Genomic DNA, 25,803 nt, shown 5'->3' with positions numbered 1-25,803 from the left:
CTGCCTTACATCTCACCCCTTCCCCTTTCTCCCTAGCAACCACTGATCTTTCTACTGTCTTCAAAGTTTCGCTTTTTAAGACCAGCATTTTTTAAAATGGCATTTTAAGGTAATCATACATTTCATGTCAGTTTCTTTTCTAACTAGCTAAAGTTGTCCTGAAATGTAATTTTATGTTTTAAAGGTAAAATTCTCTAAATTTATTGAACACTTTTATGCTTTCTTAAGCATAATTTAATACTTTCCTGATGGCTAAGAAGAAGGATTTATAATTTTCAGGCACAGCACTATTGATTTGAAAGTGTTGAAGGATTCAACCTCTTTATTTTAGTATGAAAAAATCGGGATGAGAGAGAGATGGGTTCACTCAAAGTCTCGTGGCTAGTGAGTGGCAGAAATGATGGCTAAATGCAGACCTCCAAATTCCTGGGACAGTTCTCTGTTTAGTATTTCAGGCTGCTTTTCTTGGATGGATTTTGATGACTGAGGTTACTAGAAAGAAGTCCGAAAACAAGTTCTGAGAATTTATACAAAGAACTAAGTGGGTCATTCGTATGTGTACCGTTCTCCAAATAGTCGTCTAGTGACCTGCTGTCTAAGGAGACTTCCAGGTCTTCAGAAGGGAGCACCATGATGTAGAAGAAAGACCAAGAGCTGGAGTCAAGTAGAACTGGATTCAAATCTATCTCTGTTACCACTTGTTCCATGACCTTAGGCAATTCACATAATCTCTATGTGCCTTTGAGTTCTTATCTGTAAAATGAAAATTGTAATAACTATCTCATAGAGATGAGATGAGGATTAACTGAAAATTGTATGTATATGAACTACATGACACATACTAACAAAGCCATGACACCATTGCCAATACTTCTAATAATAACCACTAATATTTATTGAGTGCCTACAATGTACAATGTGTCAGACTTTTTTCCTTGATTTTTTCAACCATCCCTTGATCTTCCCCACCAGAGTACATAAACTGAATGAAATTAGGGGAGGGTTGTGTTTTTGAAGAGATGTCCATCAGAGGAGACAAAATCTTTACAACTCAGTGGGAATTTGCTTTAAAGGAGGAAATTGGAAAGTTAAAGCTACTCTGAAAACAGACGCCCCTCAGAATATCAAACATTTAGCCTAGAGATCTTGAAGATATTTTAAAAATCCATTAATGTAGAAATCTTCTGTCATGCTGCGTTGATTAGTGGAAAAGATTTGAGTATGTTTTGAGGACTACATGAGATTTTTCCCCTAGCAAAATTATGGGAATCAATAATATTTAAAGTAAAAACTTTTTTCCTAATGGATTGTGATAAAATAACAAAAAGCTTCTGCAGCGGGGTAGGCATAGGCAAAAATATTTCTTTACCAGAAATTATTTAGGAGAAAACACATGAAAATTAAATCACACTGGGTTGCAAGTCACAAGGGAAAACATATTTTCTTTCCAGTAGTTTTTGATGAGGAAGTTTGGCAGAGTTAGAGTTTCATAATTACTCCATTTTAAACTTCAGCAAAAGATCCTCAAGATAGCTTTTGGTTTTTATTGAAAGGTTAATTTTACACCTACAGAAGAATAAGTTTCCCATTATATTTAGCCAGGTGCTAAATGTGAAAATGATACCATCTTTGCCCAGAACTGTATGACAGAGATGGTAGTTTTAACCATAATCTATTTTATATGGTCTTATATCAGTTGTGACACATTTATCTTAATAATAATTCTTTCACGCAAGCAATAGTTTGGACTCTTTGTATGCTGGATTTGCCATAACGAAACCTGTTCTTTTTCACAAAAGTGGTTTCTTGATTCTTGGCATTATGAGTTGTGTTTATTGCCTGCTTAATATCACATTATCAAAGGCTGATGAAACTTGGTAAAAGAAGAATGAAAACAGAGAAAGATATCCTGTGATGTTTAAGGTGGTGGGGACAGCACATGAAATAATTTCTTCATTATAATTTTTCTTTCTTGATTATTAGTAACCAGTATGTCCTATAAACATATTGGTGAGCTAGCCATTGTATGGTGACATTTCAGTAAGTTGAGAAGGTAAGGTATGTGCCCTAGAGTTTAAAATTCAGGCAGAAAATGATTGAGGGGTAAACCTATCATATCAGTTATCTATTACCATAAGTATGCTGTATAATAAAACCCACAAAAAGTTAGGGTAATACAATAAACATTTATTTAGCCCATTAGTCTGAGAATTGGCTTGGCTCTCCCTCTAGTCTTGGTTGGGCTTGCTCAAAATTATCAAAGTTGGTTGGCTTTCACCCTATCTGTCCTGGCTTTGGCTGGGTGACTGGAATGGTTTGACTCCCCTTTCATCCTCCAACAGGCTAGCCCGAGCATGTTCTCAGGGCAAAGGAAGAAGTGCAAAAGAAAGGCAAGCTTGATCACACAAGTTATTTTTAGGCTTCTGCTTGCATTAGGTTTGCTATTATCCCTTTGGCCAAAACAAGTCACATGGCTGAGCTCAAGTCAGAGTGGGAGGGCACTGTCAAGTTACACGGCAAAGAGCATGAACACGGGGTGGGTAAAGACTTTGCACCTATTAATGCAGTCATTGTACCATACCCATCTTTCTTCTAAAAGACTATATGGAGGTACTACATACTGGAATTATAGCAAACATTTTATAAATGTGGGCTGTAGAATAAGCAGTTTAAATTTATTTAATAATTATGCTTTGATTTATACAAATTAGATCCTTTGAATCTCAGTGTAAAAAATCATTTTTAATAAATGTTAAGAATATATTATTCATTTTAAATAATTGTCAATTTATTTTCTTGATTTATTATGATGCAACACATACCATTTTAAAGAATACTGAGTATTTTACTGTCTTTTATTATAGTTCTTACACACTTCATATCAAAATATTAGTTGTACTTTGTTGTTTGCTTATCTTTTAAGCAATAAACTTATTCTTTGCTGTAAAGAAAAAAAAAATTTGAATCCTAACTCTACCACTACAAGCTCTGTGGCCTTGGGTGTGAGGTACTTAATACCACTGGACCTAGTTTCTTTATCATAAAGTGGGGACAGTAATAGTACATATATCATAAGGCTATTGAGAAAATTCATTAAGATAATGTGTAAGTAACAGCTAATTCTTATTTAGCATTTGCTATATACCAGGCATTATACATGCCTTGTATATTAAACTCATTCAATTCTTACAACAACTTCATATGGTAGATACTGTTATCATACCTAGTTTGCAGGTAAAGAATATGAGGCCCAGAGAGGTGCAGAATTTTCCAGTGAAAATTACTTAGACTAGTAAGTTACAGAGCTAAGATTTGGAACCTAGGCAGTCTGCTTTCAGAGTCTGTGCAGTGAACTTTTATCTGATGCTAATCTTGGCATAATGCTAAAATTAAGTTAATTATTAAAAGGTTATTCTTTAACTCTTGTCATTTGACTCATGCCACATGATTTAAAGTAGTGGAGGACTCTCTCTAAATATGTCTTTCATCAAAGATACTTGGGGTCTTCAAATACATTTCATTGTCCAAAAGGATTCAGGCTGATCCTTCAAGAAACTATGATACTATTTGGAAAGCAAACATGTGCTAAGCTTTCTAGATTAATGTATTTGCATGACAAGAATAAACCATATAAAACATTATTGGCAGCTTTCTACAAAGTTGGAAGAGTGACTGCCATTGATGAAGACCACTCACCAAACTGTGTGACATACAAAATAACCAGTGGGGACATCCAGGTTATACAAAGATCCTGGATTCACCCTCACTCTGGAATGATTGAACTCACCACACAGCCAGACTATGAGTCTGTGAAGCAATATAATCTCACAGTGGAAGCTGTGGATTGACAGATTTCATCCTCATACAGCAATGACCATGGTAAGTAGAAAAACCCACATTTGGATATAATAGAAATGATCTTTTAAGTTCTAATTTATTACAATTGGAATGGTCAAACAATAACAACATTGGAGAATGGAGTAGCTTACAGCTTTCTCCTCCTTCCCAAGTGCTCCATAACTTTTGCATGTTTTAAGCTTTGAAAGCTTGGGGTTTGGTTGAGAATGAAGAAGAACCTGCTAACTCCTCTCATTCTCATGAGATTAATAAACTTACAATAATAGCAAATATGCATTTACTACTTATCATATGCCAGTTACTGTTCTAGGCACATTATTACATATTGGTGTAGTTAAACCTCGTCTTAAACCTTCTTGGTAGTCAATATTATAATCATTTTCACCCTACAGATGAGCGAAAAAGGCACAGAGCTTAGGAAACTTACCTGAATTTACTCATAAGGTTTGTAGAACTGGATTCAAACCCAGGCTGCCTCTCATTGATAGGTGATGTTTACAGTGAGGGTGGTTAACCACGGTACATTCTTTTGACATCAAGTGCGGGAAGGTATGGACCTCTAAATTGTTTTAACAATGCAAAGAACTCTTGAAAGACATCAAGAGTAAATACTGCTGTGTTGATGATGCTGTAGCGTGTGTTATTAATGACTTAAGGTTTTGTCATTGGAGAAGAGACAGAAGTGGGAATGAAAAATTATAGGGTGCCCATCTGGTCTGATGATTCACTGTACATTTCCTCCTACTGTACAGAGCCCCCTGGCTTGCTGATTATATGGTTATTAGGTTTCCTGAGTGTGTCACTGGGAGGATAACATTGGACCCATTCACATCAACAACTGGAATGATTTTCACAGGGACCAAGTTACAGTCATAAGGGTAGGATTATGTGTTTTTGCTGTGTCAGGCTGATTGATACCTGTGAGAGTGATTTTATACCTAGGTACCTGTGGCAGTTTTTCCTGTAGGCATTTATGAACTTCTAAAATAGTATAGGATGACACCACTTGCAATTATCATTCATTTATTACAAATGAGATGAGGGGAAAGCAGTGTTTAATTAAAAAATCTCCAAGTGATTCTGTTCTTATAAAAATAATTTACGTTTTGCCTGAAGATAAAGCAGGAGCTTGTTCATTCTTTCATTCTTTCAATGAATATTTACTGGCTATTTACTTTATGTACAACATCCTGGGTTACAAAGAATGTAAGACACTGTATATGCCTTCAGGGAGCTTAAAAATTTTAACATATAAAAAGTTAAATTGTATATAGCAAGTGAAAAATTGAAAATATAGATAAATTTGATGTTCAAGTTCAGAAAAGAGAAATAGGCCTTTAGACTACAAAGTTTAGGAATCCATCATCATCATTGTCATCGCCTCCATTACCCAATCTTTATTGAGAACATAATAAATTCCAAGTACTATAGTATGCCTTTAATTATCTCTTTGAGTCTTCATCCCATCCCATGAGGTAGTTACTGATACTCCTTTTTACAGAGAGAAGAATTCATTTCCAAGGCTTAGAAGTTAAGTAACTTATCCAAGGTTACCCAGTGGAAAGAAGGAGAAGGATTAAGTCTGGGCACTAGATCATTATCACACACCCTAAATTTTCTCTCCAATCCAGCAGCAAATTCTGTCATCTCTGCTTTCAGAATATATCCTGAATCCTTCCACCTCTGACCCATCTACACTAAAACCCTGGTTGCACCCCCACAATCCCTTACCTGGTCTAACGTAGCTGCCATCTAACTAGAATCCTCATTTTCCCTTTGCCCCTTATGGTCTACCCTTCACACAGTAGCCAGAGTGATCTGTTAAAAAGACAAATCATCTTCTATTTCAGAGTTCTCCATTGACTTCCCATCACACTTAGCTAAGTTCCAGTGTCAATTTCAAGGTCTACAGTGCCCTGCATAATCTGGGCCCTGGCTACCTCTATGTCTTCAGCCTCTACTGCTCCCGCTCTCTTATTTACTCCCTGTTTCTTCAACACATCAAGAATGTTTATACCTCAGAATCTTAGCTCAAGATTTAATGCTTATCTTCCATGGCAATCTCCCTAAAATACATTTACTTATAATATAAAAATATAATCTGTTACTTTAAAATTAAAATATCAGCATTAAGAAGTGGTAATACATGATAAAATGAAACCTAGTTATTATAAATTTCATATACATCTAAAGTATCCTAAAATAATTTATTGGTAGTTTTTTTTTTATTCTAAGAAGAAAAGTTAGAATTTTTTCGATTATGTATTTATTTTTTATTTTGGTTATTTAAAAAATTTTAAATGGCCAATATGGTTATAATCAATATTTGTGTGGTCAGCTTCTGTTCTTTCTTAAAACTTCAGATAAATATCATTTTAGCTATAACCTAAAAAAGTCTTTTAAAAAATGGCAGATGTTAATTTAAAAGCAGCATATACTAATTTAGTTTGCTGTATGATGATGGTCTGATGGAACTTACATAAGCTCTCTTTTGTCCTAACTCAGAGAAGTATATGTCAGAGTTCTGGAATATGTCTTTAGCCAAGAATTTTATCCACTTAAATATGTTTACAGTTTGTATGCAGCAAAAAAGAATGTGTTTAATTATAGTGAGCAATATGGTTTTGTTCATATTATCTGATGTTTGTCAAAAGAAGAATATAAGATGAATGAATTAAATGAAAAATGATAAAAATACATCACAAATTAAATGGGACACATAGGTATAGAAGTAGCATTAAAAATGAACTGTTCCATAAGAATTCAGCTTTGTTGTTAAAACATTACACTAAACTTTTAAAAAAGATAACACTTGCAAGTATGGATACACCAGGGATTCTTCTGCGAATGTTGCTGAGGAAATTATTAGTCATCTAACCGGTGGGCAGATAACTTTTCTAGGTTGACTGGCATTCGATCACTGACATTTAAAAATTCCTGATATTTTGATTTTTTCCCATGTAAACAACAGTTTCCTGGTTTATGGTATTTTAATTAAGAAAAGGTTGATAACAGCCTCTAATTAAGGTCAGAGCATACTTTGACGTAACCATACAAGAGAATAGGGTAGAGGAGGCCTTAAAGTTAAGAAAGAGGAAGCAAATGCAGGATATGTTTACTATTAATTATAGACATTTAAAGGGTTCAAAGGATTACAATTTTTAGAGACATCGCTTTTCAGCTTTCATTTTCTTATCATTTACAAAATTTGTGAGCTTTCCACAGGCTCTTCTAATGAGCCCAAAGCTCTCCCTAATGGCTACATGGAATGTCACAGTTGACCCAGAAATAATAAACCACTGACTGGTGGAGTGATAGACAAAACCCAAATCTGCAGGGACATTTTTTCAAACTCAAAATTCTAGGCTTTTAAAAAAAAATTCCAAATGGTCTGTCTCTACCCAGATGCTTCTTTCTGATTTTGTGCATAAATAGTCACATGACGTAGATGTGATGTTTTTCTCTCCTCATCACTGACAGGTCACTATTGACATCAAAGACAAGAATGATAAAGCACCTGTCTGCATGCCCTTTCTATATAAGGCAGTCATTTTTGACAATGTTGTTGCTGGGACAAATGTCAATGGCTTCAAACTAAACTGTCACGACAGAGATTCACAAGATTTTGAAGTGCGCTTTGAGATGGTTTCTGGTGGATGATTTATTATGTCTTTTAATCACGAGCATGTGTCAAATTGACATTAGTTATACCCTGTTAGAAGACATGATATATAACTTTAGAAATAACTATGTTTATAAAGGTTAAACTATTTATATCTATAGCGTTGTTTCCTTATGGCACTCTTCACTTATACATATCCAATTAAATTTTTCCTACAGTGGAAGTATCAATGATTTCATAGAAGCTTTGACAACAGAGAAACTTTGGACCTTCATGGGAAATGATAAAAGGTTGATTACAAGAAACCAAGTCCGCTGTCCATGGTGCTGGCTGAAAACAGCCACCTTTCCATTTGATGGTTTTGACACAGATTCACTAGGACAGATATTTTCAGCTGTGTTACTTACTATTGGATTTACACAGAGTCACATCAACTTTAGTCATCATCTAGTCCCCTACTGAAGACATTTATTGTAGACCAGCTGTACATCAGGCACTGTGCTAGGAAATGTGTACTCAGTAGTGTAAAAGACAGATATGGATCTTGTACTCATGGGGCTCATTGTTCATTAAATCAATAATTACAAAATTATAAACTATGATAAATTCTATAAAGAAAAATTACTGGTTATCATGAGAAAGCATAACAAGGAGACCTGTTTATTTTTTTAATTATTTTTTTTTGTTTCTTTTAAAAAAATTTTATTATTTTTTAAAAATTAATTGATTAATTAATTAATTAATTAATTTTTTAAAAAATTTTATTTTGTCGATATACATTGTGGCTGATTATTGCTCCCCATCACCAAAACCTCCCTCCCTTCTCCCTCCCCCCCTCCCCCCCAACAATGTCCTTTCTGTTTGCTTGTCGTATCAACTTCAAATAATTGTGGTTGTTATATCTTCTTCCCCCCCCCCCGGTTTGTGTGTGTGTGTGTGTGTGTGTGTGTGTGTGTGTGTGTGTGTGTGTGTGTGAATTTATATATTAATTTTTAGCTCCCACCAATAAGTGAGAACATGTGGTATTTCTCTTTCTGTGCCTGACTTGTTTCACTTAATATAATTCTCTCAAGGTCCATCCATGTTGTTGCAAATGGCAGTATTTCATTCGTTTTTATAGCTGAGTAGTATTCCATTGTGTAGATGTACCACATTTTCCGTATCCACTCATCCGATGATGGGCATTTGGGCTGGTTCCAACTCTTGGCTATTGTAAAGAGTGCTGCGATAAACATTGGGAAACAGGTATACCTTCGACTTGATGATTTCCATTCCTCTGGGTATATTCCCAACAATGGGATAGCTGGGTCGTATGGTAGATCTATCTGCAATTGTTTGAGGAACCTCCATACCATTTTCCATAGAGGCTGCACCATTTTGCAGTCCCACCAACAATGTATGAGAGTTCCTTTTTCTCCGCAGCCTTGCCAGCATTTATCGTTCATAGTCTTTTGGATTTTAGCCATCCTAACTGGGGTTAGATGGTATCTCAATGTGGTTTTGATTTGCATTTCCCGGAAGCTGAGTGATGTTGAGCATTTTTTCATATGTCTGTTGGCCATTTGGATATCTTCCTTAGAGAAATGCCTACTTAGCTCTTTTGCCCATTTTTTAATCGGGTTGCTTGTTTTCTTCTTGTAAAGTTGTTTGAGTTCCTTATATATTCTGGATATTAATCCTTTGTCAGATATATATTTTGCAAATATTTTCTCCCACTCTGTTGGTTGTCTTTTAACTCTTTTAATTGTTTCTTTTGCTGTGCAGAAGCTTTTTAGTTTGATATAATCCCATTTGTTTATTTTTCCTTTGGTTGCCCGTGCTTTTGGGGTCGTATTCATGAAGTCTGTGCCCAGTCCTATTTCCTGAAGTGTTTCTCCTATGTTTTTTTAAGAAGTTTTATTGTTTCAGGGTGTATATTTAAATCCTTTATCCATTTTGAGTTGATTTTAGTATACGGCGAGAGGTATGGATCTAGTTTCATTCTCCTGCATATGGATATCCAGTTATCCCAGCACCATTTGCTGAAGAGGCAGTCCCTTCGCCACTGAATAGGCTTGGTGCCTTTGTCAAAGATCAGCTGACAGTAAGTGTGTGGGTTGATTTCTGGATTCTCTATTCTATTCCATTGGTCAGTGTGTCTGTTTTTATGCCAGTACCATACTGTTTTGGTTATTATAGCTTTGTAGTATAGCTTAAAGTCAGGTAGTGTTATGCCTCCAGCTTTATTTTTTTTGCTGAGCATTGCTTTGGCTATGCATGGTCTTTTATTGTTCCATATAAATGTCTGGATAGTTTTTTCCATTTCTGAGAAAAATGTCTTTGGAATTTTGATGGGGATTGCATTGAATTTGTATATCACTTTGGGTAGTATGGACATTTTCACTATGTTGATTCTTCCAATCCAAGAGCATGGGATATCTTTCCATCTTCTTGTATCCTCTCTAATTTCTCTCAGCAGTGGTTTGTAGTTCTCATTATAGAGATTTTTCACCTCCTTGGTTAACTCAATTCCTAAGTATTTTATTTTTTTGGTGGCTATTGTAAATGGGCAGGCTTTCTTGATTTCTCTTTCTGCATGTTCACTATTGGAGAAAAGAAATGCTACTGATTTTTGTGTGTTGATTTTGTATCCTGCTACTGTGCTGAAATCCTTTATCAATTCTAGCAGTTTTTTTGTAGAGGTTTTAGGCTGTCCGATATATAGGATCATGTCATCTGCAAACAGGGACAGTTTGACTTCATCTTTTCCAATCTGGATGCCCTTTATTTCCTTCTCTTCTCTGATTGCTCTGGCTAGTACTTCCAACACTACGTTGAATAGGAGTGGTGAGAGTGGGCATCCTTGTCTAGTTCCTGTTCTTAAAGGAAAAGCTTTCAGCTTTTCCCCATTCAGGATGATATTGGCTGTGGGTTTGGCATATATGGCTTTAATTATGTTGAGATACTTTCCCTCTATACCTAACTTATAGAGGGTCTTTGTCATGAATGAGTGCTGAACTTTATCAAATGCTTTTTCAGCATCTATAGAGATGATCATATGGTCCTTGTGTTTGAGTTTATTAATATGGTGTATCACATTTATTGATTTGCGTATGTTGAACCAACCTTGCATCCCTGGGATGAATCCCACTTGATCGTGATGAATAATTTTACGTATGTGTTGCTGTATTCTGTTTGCTAGTAATTTAGTGAGGATTTTTGCATCTATATTCATCAAGGATATCGGCCTGTAGTTTTCTTTTTTGGTTATATCTTTACCTGGTTTTGGTATCAGGATGATGTTTGCTTCATAGAATGAGTTTGGGAGATTTGCGTCCGTTTCAATCTTTTGGAATAGTTTGTACAGAATCGGTGTCAATTCCTGTTTGAATGTTTGGTAAAATTCTGCTGTGAATCCATCTGGTCCTGGGCTTTTCTTTGTTGGGAGCCTTCTGATAACAGCTTCAATCTCCTTTATTGTTATTGGTCTGTTCAAATTTTCTACGTCTTCACGGTTCAGTTTTGGGAGCTTGTGTGTGTCCAGAAATTTATCCATTTCCTCCAGATTTTCAAATTTGTTGGCGTATAGTTGTTTATAGTAGTCTCGAATGATTCCTTGTATTTCAGATGAATCAGTTGTAATATCGCCTTTTTCATTTCTAATTTTTGTTATTTGAGTCTTCTCTCTTCTTTTTTTTGTTAGCCATGCTAATGGTTTGTCAATTTTATTTATCTTTTCAAAAAACCAACTTTTTGATTCGTTGATCTTTTGAATTGTTTTTTTGTTTTCAATTTCATTCAGTTCTGCTCTGATCTTAATGATTTCTTTCCGTCTGCTAACTTTAGGTTTGGATTGTTCTTGTTTTTCTAGTTCTTTAAGGTGAAGTGTTAGATTGTTCACTTGCCATCTTTCTATTCTTCTGAAGTGAGCGTTTAATGCAATAAATTTTCCCCTCAATACTGCTTTTGCAGTATCCCACAGGTTTTGGTATGATGTATCATTGTTTTCATTAGTTTCAATAAATTTTTTGATTTCCTGCTTGATTTCTTCTTGGACCCATATGTCATTAAGTAGAATGCTGTTTAATTTCCATGTGTTTGTATATTTTCCAGAGTTTCGTTTGTTATTAATTTCTAGTTTTAATCCATTGTGGTCTGAGAAGATACATGGGATAATTCCAATTTTTTTGAATTTATTTAGACTTGATTTGTGACCTAATATGTGATCTATCCTGGAGAATGATCCATGTGCTGCTGAGAAGAATGAATATTCTGAGGTTGTTGGGTGGAATGTTCTGTAGATATCTGCCAATTCCAATTGGTCTAGAGTCTTGTTTAGATCTTGTGTTTCTCTACTGATTCTTTGCCTAGATGATCTGTCTAATATTGACAGTGGGGTGTTCAGGTCCCCTGCTATTATGGTATTAGTGTCTATTTCCTTCTTTAGGTCTAATAGAGTTTGTTTTATAAATCTGGCTGCTCCAACATTGGGTGCATACATATTTATGATTGTTATGTCTTCTTGATGGATCAGTCCTTTTATCATTAAGTAGTGTCCCTCATTGTCTCTTTTTATGGTTTTTAGTTTAAAGTCTATTTTGTCAGATATAAGAATAGCTACTCCAGCTCGTTTTTCTTTTCTGTTTGCATGGTAAATCTTTTTCCATCCTTTCACTCTTAGTCTGTGTGAATCTTTGTGGGTGAGGTGGGTCTCTTGTAGGCAGCATATAGTTGGGTCCTGCTTTTTGATCCAGTCAGCCAGTCTGTGTCTTTTAATTGGGGAATTTAAGCCTTTTACATTAAGAGTTGTTATTGAAAGGTGTTGATTTATTCCTAGCATTTTATTGGTTGTTTGGTTGTCTTAGGTGTCTTTTGATCCTTGCTTTCTGATTTACTGTCTGTTTTCTGTGTTTGTTGGTTCCTTAGGTTGTAGATAGTGTTTTTGTTAGCTTGTTTTCTGTTCATGAATGCCATTTTTATTATACTAGCGGGTTTAGATTTTTCTTGGGTTTTTATGGCAGTGGTAGTTATTTTTCAGGAACCAAACCCAGTACTCCCTTGAGGATTTCTTGTAAGGGTGGTCGTGTGGTAGTGGACTCCCGCAGTTTTTGTTTGTCTGAGAAATATACTATTTGCCCCTCATTTCGGAAGGATAGCCTTGCAGGGTAGAGTATTCTTGGCTGGCAATCTTTGTCTTTTAGTATTTTGAAAATATCATCCCATTCCTTTCTAGCTTTTAGGGTTTCTGATGAAAAGTCTGATGTTAACCTGATTGGGGCTCCCTTATAGGTGATTTGATGCTTCTCTCTTGCAGCTTTTAAGATTCTCTCTTTATCTCTGAGTTTTGCCAATTTGACTATGACATGTCTTGGAGAAGGTCTTTTTGGGTTGAATACATTTGGAGATCGTTGAGCTTCCTGGATCTGAAGATCTGTGATTTTTCCTATACCTGGGAAGTTTTCTGCCACTATTTTGTTGAATATGTTTTCAATGGAATCTCCATTTTCCTCCCCTTCTGGAATACCCATGACTCGGATATTTGATCGCTTATGGTTGTCTGATATCTCTCTCAGATTTTGTTCAATGTCCTTGATTCTTTTTTCTTTCTTTTTGTCTGCTTGTGTTATTTCAAACAGCCCATCTTCAAGTTCAGAGGTTCTCTCTTCAACTTCGACAAGCCTGCTGGTTAAACTCTCCGTTGTGTTTTTTATTTCGTTGAATAACTTCTTCAGTTCAGCAAGTTCTGCTACATTTTTTTTCAGGACATTGATTTCCTTGTACATTTCCTCTTTCAGATCCTGTATACTTTTCCTCATTTCATCATGATGTCTAGCTGAGTTTTCTTGTATCTCATTCAGTTTCCTTAGAATTATCACTCAAAATTCCTTGTCAGTCATTTCAAGGGCTTCTTGTTCTATAGGATCTAGAGTTTGAGATTTATTAACTTTTGGTGGTGTACTTTCTTGATTTTTTGTATTTCTGGTATCTTTTTTTTGGTGTTTATTCATTGTGGCCGGGGGTTTCACAGTTCACCAGTTTGAGACTAATGACTAACTAGGATGTTGCTGTGGTTGCCAATTTGGTATGGCTCCCTCCGTGACTGCTCAGTTGGCCTCTAGTGCCTTGTGTGTGTGGTTGCCTCGGGTCTTGGGCTTCTCCGGGGAGCCACCTTTCTGGTCAGCTTGGACTCTGCAGGGCTGGTGGATCACGTACCACAGGGTGTGTGATCTCTGTTGAGCTTTCACTTCCTGTGCAGGACTTCTCCCTGTTCCGTGTGCTCTGGCGCAGGCTGTTAGATCGTGCAGTGGTGACCCCACCAGGTGTGTGGTTTCTGTCGAGTCTCCGCCTCCCTGGCCGCACGTCTCCCCACTCTGTGCGCACTGTGCTGGGCTGGGGTGTTTCTTCTGCACCCCTCGTCTATCAGCTGGGCCTTCAAGACCCTGCTCGGCACCGCCTCGCCCAGGAAGTCTACCAGGTTTCTGCTGGGCACAGATGACCGGTCTCTCTGGGTGCCTTTGTAGCACTATGTAGATCTTTCTCGGGTCTTGTTCACCTTTGTATCCCCCCAGTATAAACCGAGTCTAGCGCCCACCTGCAGCCTGGAGGGAGACCTGTTTAAAGTATGGAGGTCAGATCTGCTGTTATGTATCAGAAAGAATGGGAGAGTGGAAATAAGTAAACACATTGCCCATTAATTATAAAGACTAGTTTGGTGTCTGCTTCCCTTGCTAGATGATAAGCTCCATGAAGGTAGAGGCCATGTGCATCTTGTTAACAACAGGGTTTCCAGGGCCATGGAGAGAACTTAACCTTAGTAGTGGCTCAGTAGATATTTGTTGTCTGGCCCATTTGATATAAATCTAGACTAAGTTAAAGATGGAAATCAAAGTGCTCAAAGATAAAGGAAGGGGAAACAGTTAGCCAGAATAACTGGACAATAGTGTGAAGCATGCTGGCCACATATGGGAATCAGACTCTATCTTAACCATTAAAACATGTTTTTTCTAAGCAACTAAATTTATTGCTCATTCAATCACTATTATAAATCTTGTGTAGAATAGGAATTCAGAGTACAACAGAATTTTATTTATTTACACCTACTTTGTTTCCATAGCAATTTAAGATAGCTTGAAAACACCTTTCAATATATTTAGAATAATTTTAATTTTTCCATTATCCCTTTTAAAGGAAATGAGAACCATCATTTCGGATTTGACCCAACTCATGGTTTAAACACTCCAAAATTAATTGTGAAGAATACTTTTAACTTTGAATCTGGAGCTGAACTGCAGTGGCAGTACCATCTTGTGGTGCATGTAATCAATGACAACCTGAAATATGGCAGCTCCACCAAGCCCAGGACAGGCACTGCTATTATAGATATTTATGTGACAAGAGCCAATACACCACCTCCTCCAATCACCAGTTCTGGAGTAAAGAGTTATAGAATTTAATTTGGGTCTCTGTGTGGGAAATATTCTACTGTAAATTCAAGTTTCATCTCGAAGGCTAAAAGGCTACTCAGGGCAGCACCTTCACTGATATGCCTGTCCACTTGGGCACTACCCCATCCAGCCACTGGGCCACATTGTAGAGTGTGCATCTGTAAGTACAAACTGTGTGAGTGAGAGAAAATTTCATAATTGCTGGTGGAGCATAGAGGACCCTAAGAAACTAATTATGTCTGAATGCTCTAAAAGTCCTGCCCAACAAAAGGGTCCACTACTCAATGAATTCTATTAATCAAAACTCTCTACAAACGGCCACTTTTAAAGATCATTCTCTATTAGCCATGCTTTTCATAGTACTGGGTACCTACTATGTATGCCAGGCACTATACTGCATGACTTATATTCATCATTTCATCAATCTTCAACCTGACCCTATGAAGTTTAGTGGATCCTTTGTTATTTCATTATTTAAAAAATGGATATGCAAAATCTCTGCAGAATTTCAGAATGGCTTTTCTGAGACATTGTGGGTAAAATCTGTTTAGAAGACTTTATGGTTAGTGTATTTTTATTGTCTTCTATCCTTTGAAATAGAAGCATTAAAAAAATGGATGGTAAATCTTTCCACCAGAATATTTAATGTTCAAGAATACACTGTTCCATTAAGCTGTACAAAGGGTTTATTGTAAACAGAATAGGTAATCGGGACATACAAGCCTAAAAATCCTTTAGAAACCCCTTGATTTTGAGAGAACTGAGGGCAAAGAGAAGAAATGGATTGCTTAAGAACACAGAGTGGTCATTACATACAATTCAAGTTTTCACATCCTTAATTTGGTGACTTATCTATGCCAGAGTGTTCCTCAGGATCACCTGTGGTGTTCAAAAACACATACATCTGAGTCAATACCTCCCTGTCTGTATAAGACCATGGCTCTGTACTGATGCTACTGTGTGCGAACAGGTGCTCTCTGAAAATATAAACTAATGTCCTGTTTGCTTTGAAATAATATTTTCCAGCAGAGAAAAGGTCTAACTGTTGTGTGCACAGCTATCAACATGTACAAATCCAGTGACTGGTACATTTCTTTCATTTTCACTCTGATGCCTCTTTTCTTTGCTGGGCTGGTTTCCTGGTTATGTTTCCTGCTTTGGAGATATGGAAACATTGTGGAATGCTGTCAGCAAATTGCCAATGAAGTCTCCAAGCCCAAACCCTAGTATGTGATTTTTCTTTCTAAGCTTTCGGTGTGAAGAGTAAAATCAGTTGGGGTTTGGTGATTTTACTCTGAGGGCTTCTGCTTATGTTTGCTTTTGAGGGGCACAGAGGAGACTACTTGAGATAGAAAACTCAATGGTCCCTTTCACCAGTGCTACCCAATCTACTCTTAGAAACATTTGAGGAGCTTTCTTTAAAAAACAGCAAGAATATATTATTGGGTTCTACCTTAGAATATTTGAAACAGATTTTCTATAAGAATGTATTTTAAACAAATAAATTTGTGAGCAAACAACTTCCCATATTATTTTGAGGCAAGCAGTCTCATAGACAGGTGTTTGACAACCACTGGAACTAGCCAAGGGACTTGTGATAAATGCAGGTACCCTCTCCACACATCTGACAGGTTTTGAATCTATCTGAAACTGGGCGGAGAGGCCAAAGAAATGGATAGGAAATGCAGCTGTTTTCATTACCATCCAGAAATAGTTCTTCAAGGTGCAGAATATCATGGCTTCAAGAATAGAGTTGGATATGAATTTTTATTAACTAAGTAGAATTTATTTATGGGCAGTGAAGTGGGTGGTGATAGTTAATGAAGACCATTTGATTATTCCTCATATAGCATTTTTTCTCCTGGGGCAGGGAAGATGTGATAATAGTTACATGTGGATTATTGAATGATACTATTTTTGCCATGTGTTAGCATAATGAAGCTGATATTTTGTCAAATTTTCTCTTCATACAGAAGAATGAAGTATATTGCAGGTAAGATACAGATTGCTAATTGTCACATAATTGTGCTTAAGTTGTGTGATTTTTAAAATGCCACTCATCAGATACCTGCCTTTTGTTTATTTATTTTTGAACAGGAGATAGAAATCAAAAGGAGAAGATCATCACAGGAAACAGAGATAAAAAATTAGAAGTATTAACAGTAAGTACATTTTTTGTGATCCCTCTACAAAAAAAGAAAGAGAACTACGTTTTTCCCTATAATTGCTACTCAATGAAAAGTTCTTCCATATAAACATACGGTAAATCTATTCAAGCATCATAAAAAGGAAATAAAATGATCTCAATTTATATGCATCTGCTGAATTTGCATACGTTACAAAACTGGAATTTCAGATCCAGTCTTAGAATTCAGCCTAGGTCAAAATTTGCCTCAGATATTATGCAACGCATTTAGGAAAAACAACTCTAGTCAAATGGAAATTCAGCATTCTCCACCATTATTTAAAAGCAAAACCTATATTTGAAAATACGTTATACGTGTGCTAGATCTGAATAAATTCTACCCTGGAGTTTCTTAGCAGACGTTAAAATCTACACCCTGGAGTATGCAAACCATCTTTAAAAAAAAATTTATTTTATTTATTGAATCAAAATCGATTATACGTATTTTGGGGGTTGAACATGGAGATATGTTGATCAAATCCGTATTACTAGCATATATATTGTTATAAATTGTAATTATTCTTTATGCCCCTTGTCCAATCTCTCCCCTTCCCCCATTCCCTCTCCCTTCCCCCTCTAATTGCCCTAGATTTCTTCTCTCCTTCTGAAAGAATAATGGTTACTCTGTTAATTTGTTGCCTAGATGATCTGTCCAATGCTGAGAGATGTGATCGGGTCCCCCAGTATTATCATAGAGCAGATGCTTCTTCTGTCACTCTGAATGGGCTTTGTGGAAAGAGACGTCCTCTTATTTTCTTTGTCTCTGCTGGTGACTCTCCTTGTGTGAATGCACTCCAGTGGTTGGCGGACCATCTGCGTGGTGGTTGTGGTGTCTAGTCACTTTTGTGGCAGCCATGGTTATTATGGAGGCTGCGGTGGGCCACCCACATGGAGGTGCTGTTTTTGGTATGCTTCTTGGCACTGGTGGTGTGTTTGGCTGTGGGGTGTGTCTGGTCCCCTTCTCCATGCTTCTGATCCCTGGGCAGTACCCAAAGAGCTGCCTCAGTGTGCCTGGTTGAGGGAGAGTGGTATGGTCCCCTTCTCCATACCCTGGGTCCCTGGGTGGACTCCAAGGTGCTGGCATGGTGCGCCTGGTTGTAGGAGGGTGGTCCATTCCCCTTCTCCATGCCCCGGGTCCCTGGGTGGGCCTTGAGGTGCTGGCTTGGTGTGCCTGATAGTGGGAGAGAGGTCCAGTCCCCTTCTCCATGTCCTGGGTCTCTGGGTGGGCCCTGAGGTGCTGACATGGTGTGCCTGGTTGTGGGAGGAGGGTCTGGTCCCCTTCTCCATACCTCAGGTCTCCGGGCAGGCCCCAAGATGTGGGTGTGGTATGCCTGGTTCTGGAGGAGGGTCCAGTCCCCAGCTGCAAACCTCGGGTAACTGGGTGGGCCCAAAGGTGCTGGCTTGGTGTGCCTGGTTGTGGGAGAGAGGTCTGGTCCCCTTCTCTATACCCCATGTCCCCAGGCAGGCTCCGAGGTGCTGGTGCAGTGTGCCTGGTTGTGGGAGAGAGGTCCAGTCCCCTCCTCCTTGCCTTGGGTCACTGGGTGGGCTCCAAGGTGCTGGCGTGGTGTGCCTGGTTGTGGGAGGGAGGTCCAGTCCCTTTCTCCTTGCCTCGAGTCTCTGGGCTGTCCTCGAGGTGCTGGCACAGTTTGCCTGGAATTGGGAGTGGGGTCTGGTCCCTGGATCCAAGCCTCTGGTTCCCAGGCAGGCCCCAAGGTGTTGGTGATGTGCCTGGGCCGGAACTAATTTTTTGTCCTTTGCTTCTAACACGGGGGAACTTCCTGTGGGAACTAGTATTTGAGTGTTTGGTTGTTTAAATTGCTGCTTTGCTGCTGTTTCCCTAGGGAAGGCTTTTTGTGCAGCTCAGGGTTTAATGGTTGATCTTATATGTAGCTCCAGCTCTCAAGAGACCTGGTGGATCTGTGTTCTGTAGAATCTCTGATCTGGGCCTGAGGTTTTTCATCAAACTGCACCCCATGCAATTCTGCATTCCTGACCAGTCTCCTCTGAGTGGTCCTGTGCTGATTGGGGGGCAGGTCGGCTGTCCTTACTGTGTCCCAGTGTTCTCCTGGTGTTCCCATCTTGCCCACCGCCCATGCTCCAAACACTTCCCATGGGACGAGCCCTGCACTGGTCCCTTGCAGTGACTCACTGCTCTCTGAATGGCTCCCTTTTTCCAGTTGTTCTGGCTCCTCACTCCTGCGTGGGTCCATGGGAACCCTATTAGTGGTCTTGCTGTCCTGGGGGTTGCCAAGGCCCTCTTCTCCCTTGCCACCTCCAAGTAACTCCATCTGAAGGGCACAGCTATGGCTTCCGCTGGCTCCTGCTCCATGTGCTCATTAGCTCGAGCCTTAAAGCAGCCACGGTCGAAATGCTCAGAGCAGCTTTTTCTTTCTCTCATCTGGTTTCTCCCGCCTTCATGAACTCTGTAGGTCTCTCCTCCTCTTCCCCTGAGCTCCAGCAACCCCAGCTTGGCTAATGTTACATTTTTATAGATGTAAATTGGTTGATTTGTGGGAGAGAGTGACGCTGGGAACTGTCTATTCTGCCATCTTGACTGGAACTCTGCAAACCATCTTGAAATTAGGTAAGGCTCATCCATTGAATGATCCACATAAACTGTACAGGGGTAAGGCTGGTTCCAGGAAAAATAAATGTAGAGTGGAACAAGAAAGGGTATTTTTAGTCTTCATCTGTTTTTTTTCTTTCCACTTGCTTCCCCATATACTAACAACATTCTCACCTGAGTCCTGACTGACCATGATATTGTTTCATGAGCTACTTCTTTTTCAGTGCTTCCTTCCTTTCCTCTCCTTTAGGAAACTGATACCAGCTTATCTCCTCTATTAGTTTGGAGATAAATAAAATACCACAGACTGGGTGGCTTAAATAACAAAAATTTATTTCTCACAGTCCTGGAGGCTAGAAGTCTGAGAGCAAGATATACAGCAGGTTTGGTTTCTTCTGAGATTTCTGTCTTTGGCTTGCAGATGGTCATCTTCTTACTGAGTCCTCACGTGGTCTGCCCTCTGTCTGTGTTGTCCATTCTAATCTCCTCTTCTTATCAGGACACCAGTCATGTTGGATTAGAGCTCACTCATATGATCTCATTTTACCTTTATCATCTCTTTAAACACCCTGTCTCCAAAGATAGTCCCATCTTAAGGTACTGGGGACTCCAACATATGAATTTAGGGGGTGGCGGTTGGAACACAATTCAGCCAAAACACCTCTTATACAGGATAAGGGACTTCATATCAATATCAAAGATCTGAGTCATTGGAGGGCATGGCAGGCCAACTGATGTGGGGGATGGGGATGGGAGAAGAAAAGAATAACAGGAAGTTTTTGGACCCCAGACTGGAAGCCCTTTATAGATTAGAAGGATGAAATAATTCATAAAAAATTGTCTGCTCAATGCATTTAACACATGTCATAACTGATATTATCCAGCTGACTTTATTGCTAACATGTTGTGCCTTTTAAAAGGAAACCATTGTGTATGAGACTGTGTTTGATGGAGAAGCCATTGATCTAGGTATAGTGCTTAAATATCTTTTGAGTTAAGCCCATTTTGCCTATTTAGATACAAAACTGTGTGATTAAATTACTTATTCATTATGCTTTGCATAATGAAACTCTATCCTCAAGCAAACCCTTCTAGGGCCAGGCAGGTAAAATAAATGACTGAAAGGGACCAGATAAAACAGTGAGTTCAATCACACTACTGGTGTGGAGGACATCAGTGGATTTGAAATCTGATGTTTCGACAAGTCACATATCTGCTTTTAAGCTCAGATTTTCTTCTTCTAGAAAACGTATACAATAATAACTGCCTCATTTTTATGCCTTAGTTTTGTTGTGAGAAACATCATAAAACAAATGAGATTCTACATCTGGCAGTACTTTTAAAACTGTAAGCACTATTTAAAAGATTAGTTTCATTAAGTCAAAACGGGTCACTGAGAAAGCAGTGGCTGGGGACATGGGAATACGGAGGGTGTAACTCCATGGTATTAGGCCAATCTAAGTTGGAATTCATTGGTAATTAGCTTCACAATGTCTGTGAAAGGAATATACTGCCTTTTTCCAGATGACATGATAACTCTTTACCAGGTGAAAGAGGTGAAAATGTTCTCTGCTCTCTGACGAGGCTCTCTCTGGATCAGTTACGATTTGATGGATATAGATGCATGAGTCTTCTGGGATTTTAAGAAAAAATAAAAAGTATTTATAAACTTTTTTTCCAAAGTCTGGATTGGATCAATTTGTATTTGATCTGCTTGTGCTAAAACTAAGAAAAATGGTAAGTTGTTGTCTGTTTTTCCTTGTTTAGTTGTTTTGGATCGTTTTGGATCGTTTTGGACAGGGCCAGGAGAGAATTTATGAACTAAGGATGACAACAACAGGGGAGTTGTTTGGAAGGGAGCTAAAGAGGGCTGCTCTCAGGGACAGGACTCCAGGATCTAATCTTTCTTTTGTGTCAATTTTCCTCCAAACTCTAGCTGCTCTTTTTCATTGTGCTGACAAACTCCAATTTAGTAACAATGATTGTACTCGTTTCCAGAGGCTGCCATATTACCACAAACTTGGAGTCTTAAAACAACAGAAATTTATTCTCTCACAGTTCTGGAATGGTAGGGTCACATTCCCTCTGGAGGCTCTAGTGGAGGCTCTATCTGTTCCTGGCTCTTCCAGCTACTGGTGCTGCCTGCATCCCTGGGCTTGTAGCTGCATCCCTCTAAACTCTGTCTCTGCCTTCACATGCTTTCTCCTTTATGTGTCTGTCAAATTTCCTCTGCCTCACTTATGAGGACACTTGTCTTTAGATTTAGAGTTCACGTGGATAACCAGGGTGATTTCCTCATCTCAGCACCCTTAACTTAGTCACATTTGTAAAGACCCTTCTTCCAAATAAGATCATATTCACAGGTCCTGGGGATTAGGACATGGATGTATGTTTTGGAGGTCACCATTCAACATGCTACAGTGATTTAAAAAGACTTTCATATGTGTGATAAATCAATGCAATCTTTCTGATGGACAATATGACCATTTTAGTTTGTTTAACAAATATTTATTCAGTGCCTACTGTTTGCCAGAAAAATTTTAAGGCTTTTAATCCATAAAAATGCAAATATCTTTGACTTGGCAGTTTCACTGTTTAGAAGAATTCTCCTGGAGATATGCTTATGAAAGATCTAGAAAATTTATGTAGGTGGTTGCTCATGGTAGCATTGTTTGTAAGAGAAAAACAACTTGAATAAAATCAATATTTATTAATAAGGATATGGTTGGAAAATCACATCATGTCCATATTATGGAATCTACAGTGTGGCTGTTAAAAACAATTAGGCATGTATTGATATGAAAGATGTATTAAGTGATAAAATTGGGTAAACTACAGAATTTTTATTAATATAAATAAATAAAAATAAACACCTACATAGATATATATGTTGGCATATGCATAAAATTATGAGAAATCCAGGGAACTGTTAATAGTGATTACCTTTTTAGAGAAAGTCTGGGGAAGGGAAATACAGAGGACAGGGGGAGATTTTTCCTTTTCCTTTTATAGTTTCATAAACCATTGAATTTTCTAACCTGTACACATATCACTTTTATTTTTTAATAAAGTAAGTAGGGAGTATTGGTGGTGATAATTTAGGGTATTCTTTTCTTTTTTTAAAAAATTACTTTAGTCCTGGAGTTCTGGAATTTTATAAGAGATCTGAGGCTATTCTTTCAAATCAACTTGAACCTAGGTTCAGGTCTCTCTATCACTTGGGATATTTTCTTCCTTGGTTTGTACAATTATTGTGCTCTTCCATCTGTCTCTTTTTCTCCTTGTGGAACTGATTCTTAGGTCTCCAGGATTTTGTAGCTGAATTTCTTATCTTTTCTTTCATGGTTTCCAAACCATCAAGCTTTTGCTCTGCTATTTTAGAGATTTTTCTCACTTGATCTTCTGGGTTACTAATTCAAATCTCACCACTGACCACTTCAGTTTCAGCTCATCTACTGGTATTTTAAGCTTTGAAATCATATTTTCAATTCTAAGAAGGTATTGGGGGGGGGAGGTGAATTAAGTTATTTTGTTTCTGGTTTTGTTGAAGTTGGTGTTTGCCACTTCTAACAGTTTTATTTTAGTAGAGGTCTGTTCTAAATGTTTTGTTTGTTCTTAGATCCCTTGGACTCTTCGACCCTTAGGCTTCTTGTCATTTTTCTCTGTCTGCTTTGCATCTGAGGTTGAGGTTGAGTTGCTCTGGACCTTTCTGAGGCAGGGGTGGAGGCACTGGGTTGATGGTACAGTGAGGCAAGTCATCAGATCTGTCATGACAACAGGGCTTCCCTTGGTCTTCCAGTTCTAGTGACAGAAGAGCCTTATTGCATATCCTGGCAATGCCTCCACTCTTTGGGAGCCAATAGGGCTCTCCTGTGCTGATCCTAAGGTTCACTTCTGGTTCAGAGGGTGACAAAAATGGTGACAGCTTTTTAATTACTTCATCTAATTCTCACCTACATGCCAGCTAGAGCTGCCCCAGCCCAGCCCAGCCTTAGAGAAAAACCCCCAGTCAACCTGCAGATACTTGAGTCTAGCCAAGATGAACAGAACTGCTCAGCTGAGGCCAGCCTCGAACAGCCAAGCCTTTAGCTAGCCCACAGATGTGAACTTTAAAAATAAATGATTATTAGTCAGAGCCAGTGGTTTGTTATACAGCAATAGCTAACTGATAAAAGAAAGAAAGGTGAGATAAAATCTTCCTATATTTTTCTCTATATTATAGAAAGAAGTAAGTATTCTTTAAAAAATTGAGCCCAAAGAAAATATTTAAATGGTGAAAAAGAGAGATCTGATATGAATTTCTTTAAGGCAAAGTTGTAGAATCTGAGTTAAAGGGATTACTAGACTATATCTTGCTTGAAGGCAGGAGATGTGACCTACCCAAAGTTCCATTCCATAGTACCTGGCCCAGGAGAAGGGCCCCCAACATACTTAATAAATTACCTTTGAAATATTCCTAGACAGATCCTTATCTGATATACTGATTGAGGTGAATTTCCCCTACAACATTTCTGAAAGAAAGTGAGTCAAGACACCGGGTACTGGTCAAGCTTTATTAAAGGAAAAGAATCTGCTGGGCTGCGCCCAAAGTGGACGGCAGCCTGGGGCTGCCCTCAAAATGGAGGGCGGCACGAGGCTTGGGGTTGAGAGAGCTTATACAGGGCTCCAAGGGCTGGCTGATACCATCAAGGAGGGGCATTACGCTAATGCCAAAGCTACGTGACCAGGGCAGAGAACTGCGCCCTTGCAGAAGTAAAGGGTTTCTGTTTAATTCACGAGGCTTCTCTTAAAGGAGAGGAGGGAGGGGTTTGGTGCTGGAGTGGAAGACAAGGCTGGCGGCGATTTTGTGCTTATTGTGTGCACAATGGTGCCCGTCATGTCCAATGTCCATCAATTTCCAGTGTTGATCTTGGGTCTGTTTAAATACTTCAAGATGGGGAACCTACTACCTGCCAGGCAGCTCTTGCCTTTGTGGAACGACAATAATGATTAGAAATATTTTATCGAAACAAAGAAGAAATCTAGCTGAAAGTGTGAAATCTGAGCTAAATAATTTAAAAACATGATGTTTTTCCTCATTAAGAAGCCCCCTCGGACCAAACAGGCACATTTTCACTCACTGATAACAAAGCTACTGTGAACCAAGACATAGATATAACAGCTTCCATGCAGTACTGCTATCTATGATTTCATCCAGCTCCAAAATTATACTCCCTCATCTATAATAAATGATTGACTTTCAGTTGGAAAAAGCGAAATGATCCCTTTTGGATCAAAATTACCTAGGAAGGTAATTAACGGCATCTCATTTTGTTAGCTCATCGTCTAAGCTCTCTGTGGATGGCTTTAAATAGGAAAAAATGGCAGTTTTATTGTGTTCTTGATAAACTGCAGACATTGCTACCAGTACACATAGCTGTAGGGTCAGTTCAGACATCCCATTGGACCTAAAGCAAATTTTATGTTTCTTGTAGTGAACAATAACAGTTTAAACAGTTCTTAAACATTATGTAGCATCTTCAAAGACTCCAGCCTACCTGATTGTAGGCAAGGTTTGAGGATAAACACTATCAACTGAACTCTTTTTTTTATTTAAAAAAAACCCCAGAAATTTATTTTCTTACAGTTTTAGAAGCTAGAAGTCTAAAATCAAGGTGCTGAAAAATTTGGTTTCTGGTAAGGTCTCTCTTCCTGGCTTGCAGACTCACATTCTTTTTTATTTTTTAATTTTTTTTATTGGTTATGAATATTCATGGAGTACAGAGCAAATTGTCGCCACTTGTGCCTAAGCTGTGATGGCCAGATCCATACTGGCAGCATGCCCATTAACACAAATTGTGATTATATCCTGTGTCTCCCACCCAATTATCCCTGATCTCCCTCCCCAATCCCCTTTCACCATACCACTGTGTATCCCTAGGTATGCTCTGTCCCTTTGCAAGTCCAATGCCTCACTCTGGTCTTTCTTTCCTTCCTTCTTTCTCTCTTAGCTCCCACTTATGGGTGAATACATACAGGTATTTATCCCTCTGTGCTTTGCTTATTTCACTCAACATAAGTTTCCCCAAGCTCATCCATGTGTTGCAAATAGGAGGATTTCATTCTTTTTTATGGCAGAATAGTATTCCATGGTGTATATATACCACAT

At 38.3% G+C, this 25,803-nt stretch overlaps 1 pseudogene; it reads left to right on the top strand.

Annotated features, from left to right (window-relative positions):
- LOC134390122 (cadherin-related family member 3-like) overlaps positions 1-20,653 on the top strand; it is a 62,839-nt pseudogene extending 42,186 nt beyond the window's left edge.
- The last annotated feature ends 5,150 nt before the right edge of the window (positions 20,654-25,803 follow it).

Source organism: Cynocephalus volans, chromosome 11 (assembly GCF_027409185.1).
Source record: "Cynocephalus volans isolate mCynVol1 chromosome 11, mCynVol1.pri, whole genome shotgun sequence".
NCBI lineage: Eukaryota > Metazoa > Chordata > Mammalia > Dermoptera > Cynocephalidae > Cynocephalus > Cynocephalus volans.
Note: the sequence above shows the minus strand (reverse complement) of the source record. Positions and strands in the feature narration are given on the sequence as shown.